The sequence below is a fragment of the Austrofundulus limnaeus genome, unplaced genomic scaffold (genome assembly GCF_001266775.1).
Source record: "Austrofundulus limnaeus strain Quisiro unplaced genomic scaffold, Austrofundulus_limnaeus-1.0 Scaffold12, whole genome shotgun sequence".
Lineage (NCBI taxonomy): Eukaryota > Metazoa > Chordata > Actinopteri > Cyprinodontiformes > Rivulidae > Austrofundulus > Austrofundulus limnaeus.
The window spans coordinates 1,444,610-1,449,459 of NW_013952414.1; the positions used below are offsets into that span (position 1 = coordinate 1,444,610).

At 38.4% G+C, this 4,850-nt stretch overlaps 1 protein-coding gene across 1 annotated transcript in view; it reads right to left on the bottom strand.

Annotated features, from left to right (window-relative positions):
- Window positions 1-2,972, bottom strand: part of map3k22 (mitogen-activated protein kinase kinase kinase 22) — a gene marked incomplete in the record, with an annotated part of 53,865 nt that extends 50,893 nt beyond the window's left edge. The window contains 1 exon segment of the mRNA XM_014002177.1: window positions 2,618-2,972.
- Between the last annotated feature and the right edge of the window lie 1,878 nt (window positions 2,973-4,850).

Here is a 4,850-nt window from a genome sequence, read left to right on the forward strand (position 1 = left end):
GAAAAACACATAACTGTCAAATAACAGTTAATTAAACACAGATTTGTGTAAAACAAATAAAGGAACATTGGAACAATATTCTTTTTGTGTTTTTTTTTCTTTTTCTGAGTTATAATGCAAAATTGTCATTCTTCTCATAATGTAACTTTGATTTATAAAATGATAATAACTTGTAGTTAAAAGAAAATATAAATCAACAATACAGTATAAAGAACATTATTATTTTGTTTATTAAAGAAAATATAATGTCTCTTTTGAGGAAGGTCTTTTGAGACCAGAGTCAGTTTATTCCCCCTCGGGGTGACCCTTACACCAGCACCAGTCTCTCTCTCTCCACTGAGCTGTGAAGGGAGCTTATCAACAATATAAAATAAACTAAAATATCTGCAAGTTATAGTGCTGTTACGAAATGGACATAAAAGAAGGAACCCAAAAAAAAAAGACATGACGGGACATTGCCAAGCCACAGCTAACCACCATCACACCATTCAATCAAACATTTTAAAGTACAGTAGTTGACATAAAACCCCTACATCAATCCATCCTTCAAACAATCAACTTGAAATTTGCCTGCAAAGTTATAAGTGAGCTTAAATTTAATATTCCCTCCCTCTACTGTTACACCGTGGCTCGAGAGCACCGACTCGACTCGCTAAAAGCTGCAGGTCCTTACAGGAAGCCACTTGAGGATTTGGTCCTCGTTTCAACCACGTTTTCCATCTGGGGTTTCCGAGCCAGCGGCCGTTAATCCGTAGCTTCACTCAGACGACGCGTTTCTTGGAGTTTGTGGAGCGACAGGAGGAGGACGTTGGAAAGGTTCTGTACAGCCGTAGGCTTCATTTAAATGGGAATAAATTGCTTTAACTTTACAGGTGGGCTGCGAGTCACCTGGTTCTGACGTCAGGAATTTTAATCTGACTGCCATTTTGGTCGCTGAAGGAAACCAACGTTTCACCATCCAAACCAATATACTTTTGGTCAAAATGCCCCAAAATGTGTTTTTAAGAGAAGCTAAATCAGCTCCCTGTTGGTCAAAAATCATTGAGTTTAATATTAAGGCTAAGTAACCTGACGTTAGGCCAATCATTCAACAAGCCCCAGTTTTAGATCCAGTTCCTGCAAACGTTACATCAAAGCCTGTGTTTTGCCATAAAAAGACATCAAGTAAGGTTGTGTGGTACTGAAATAAAACCCAGAGGGAAGTAAGGTGAAATAAACACGCATTTCTACTAGGGCTGCCACGATTAATCGATGACTAATCGATTATTAAAATAATCGTTTGTGGCAGCCCAAATTTCTACTTTAAAAACCGGTCTTTCCTTTACGCTAAATAACCTTTTTGAATTATGTAAGTTTTATGAATGAATGCGAGAAGTCAATACTTTTTTTTCCCACCAGATGTTTGTCTTTTCTTTGCTCCAAACTCTTAAGAGGAACGTCTTAAACAAACTTTCAAGAGAGCGTAGGCCATTCCCTCCATATGACTCACTGTCAACTTTGACCAACAAGCCTCTGGTCTGTGAGCGTCTGGAGCTTCTTCTGTGTTCCCATAATAACTGGACCCAACCGTCCTCACAGAGCACAGGGACAGAGCAGGGGTCCTGTTTGTTCTAATTAGAACATAAAACCATAATGGAGTAATTAGGAGTCGGTGGATGTCCTAAACTCACTGAGGAGAGGCTTCATTATCCGCAGGAACCTGTTGGGAAATAAACACCAGACACATGGAGCTCACTGAGCTCCTCTGTCAGACATCTTTCTTCACAGCAGCTCACTTTATCTGAGTTTGGAGGATCCCGGCCCGTTATCAGTGCAGGGGATTGCTTTGTTAGAGGCACGCCAACCATATCCGAGGTTTTTTTTCTACTTTTCACTTCAGCTCATCTTTACTTTTATTTCTGAGCTTTAAAAGTGCTGAGAAAATCCAGTCTGCTCCATCTCTTTAGTAAACTAAAACACGTGTTGAGATCAGCTGAAAATGCTCACATCTTTTATGTACGTGTTTACACTCAGATCCGTTGATTTAAATATGCAGAGAGTGGTTTTGTTTACACTGAGTGCGTACCCACATTTCAGGATTGCTTATCATTTTATCTAGAAAACTGCAGAAGTAAACTCTATCAAACATTCAGTGTCACAGTTTGATGTGAGTAAATACCTCACTTTTTATTCTTCAAACGTTTTGAGAATGCGAGGATGGCAATTAAGCAGGGCCTAAAAAAGGCAGATGGGAAGGGAAACTTGGAGCATGTTAACTGACCGCTGTGAATCACAGAAGCCTTGGACTGACAACAAACAGCAGAAATAAGTCCACAGGCTCAGGATGATGATCACAAGTTTCCAGAGATCCCTCACACCCACAGACATGCAGTCTGCTGCTTAAGCTTTCTAAAATACAAGGTTAGCACTTTGAAACAGAAGCAGTTCTTATCTGGTGAGAAACATATAAAGAAAACACATTTTTTTAAGTTAGATTATTATAGGCCTGTCCTAAACTCAGCTGGGGCCTTTAAAGTAAGTTTCCACTTATTACAATGAAATGTATTTCACTCTCACTTAATTATTATTATCAGTGTTACTATATATTAAAAATGCATCAAACCGACAGATGACCTACCTTGTTGTTGTCTGAAGAAGTCCATGTTACGGCTTTAGCTGCAGGATTTATGAAGGTTTTCGGTGCAGTTTAGGAAAATACAAACAGCACAGATGCAGAGAGTGAATATTCCCAAAACACAGAGCCGAAATCCGGAAACTGCGCTCAGATCAGTGAAAAGAGGCGCAGAAACAACTCGGACAAGCCTCACTTTTTGGCAAGAAACAGCTCCTCTGTGTTTTTAAAGGTAAATAATAATTCCGTGTTCAGGCGGGATGAGGAGGTAAAGTTTTCCCGACCTGCTCTCGGCTTGTCTCGACACGCACACACGCTACAAGAACCGACTTTGGTTCCTCTCCCTCCCTCTGGAGCTTCTTCGCCTCTGATGTCAGCAAAAACCGTGAGCTCCAGGAAGTGGTGACGCTGTCCGGTGCTGCGTTGCCATGGCGGCGACGTCAAACTGAGGGTGACCTACCGCCCCCGCGTGGTCGCTCTATGTCACTACAACTGTTTGAAACTGACCAGAAAAACATATTTGGGAAATAAAATATTTTAAAGGTACTTCTCGTGTGAAAACAAATCATAATGAACAAAGAATATATACCCTATATTTCTTATATTGATGATTAATGTGGCTTTAAATTAAACTTTATGAGCAAAATTTGTGATTAGGTCACCACGCATGCAGTTCCCCTAAACCACTAAAGCAGCAAATTTCCTGATTAGTGCTTTAGGGCTTTTGCTAATTTTAAAATTTGTTAGTGGATTAGCACTTGCTAAATTTATAGGTGAAATTTAGAAGCACTAACTGATAAATGTTATTGATCAATATTAATGTTAACAGCTGAGGGTGAAAGCTGTCAATCATTTTGTTCATGTGTCACTGACCCACCAGGTGACATGTTAACAATATATGAACTCAAACCCAGCTGTTGAATGTCAATGATAAGCTTTAAGAGAGCAACATGTGACTCATGTTGTCTGTTGAAGAATGTTCATGGGTTGATTTGGTTATTAGTGCTTTAGAATTAGCTTTTGATTAAAAACATTTTCAGTGCATTAGTGCTTTAGAATTAGTGGACCCAAACGTCTGAGTTAGTGCTTTAGGGCTAACTCATTCTACATTGCTTGTGCTGCTTTAACAATTCATAAATCAAAACGTTCAGCTCATTTAGGTCATGGGTGCTCATGAAATGCTGACTTTTGGAATTTCAGCAACTCATACTTACTTTACTGACATTTCCCATTTTTCTTTTTCGTTGTAAATGAAGCTTTTGTCCTGGTTCTGCTTTTTTTTTTTCAACCTGTTTTGAGCTTCCTTCAAATTCTTTTCCAGCTAATTTCCATTTCCGTTACTGTCAACTTTTGTTTTCCTACTTTTATCAAAAGTCACCTGTTCAAATTTTACTCACATAAACAGTTTTGCTAGTAAACATTTTCAGCTTCTTAAGCAGCTTTCAGCAAAAAAAAAAAAATCTTTCAGCATTAAGCCATAACCATGCATTTTAGCAGGAAATGCAGTTTTTCTAGTTATACAGTATCTGTAAAACTGCTGGAGTAAACTCTTTCAAACACCAAATATTTTGGAGGGTTGGTGTTGGGCCACTGTCCTGCATGTTTTAGATGTTTCTCTTTGATACACATGATTTGAATGAATGCATGATTAAAAGGCTGCTGATGGACTTGAAAACATCCTGAAGAGCAGGAAAATGTGAAACATGCAGAATAGTCCATATTAGGTCTTTTTTTCCTAAATTTGCATAATTATTTCGAACTACTAGCTTTATTTTGTAAAGAGATAAAGAGATGAAATATAATTTACTGTCCCAAAGGTAAATTTGTCTAACAGCAACATTTTGTAACATTAAAGGGATCCCTGATTAGTTGTAACATTAGACTTTATTTGATAAACATTTATTTTAACTGTAAAATAAAGACTGTAAAAATACTGTAGGCTCTTCAGTTTTTATTATTTTTAAACTAAATTTAAAAATTTATATTACATGGACTGAGCCATTTTATTTACACGCAAAGCATTCTGGGTAAATGATGACGTGGATAGGTCCTCGGTGCGAGGCTGCTAGCGAGCTATATCCACCCTGAAGGTTAATCTTGGACAATATCTGACTTAGCCTGTTAGCTTTAGCGCCGACGCTATATTGCCTTATATGTATTAGCTCGGCGCTAGCGCAACAAACTAACAAGCTAAACTGAGCTCTTCCATTCACAAAGGGAATGCAAAAATGACTCAGAC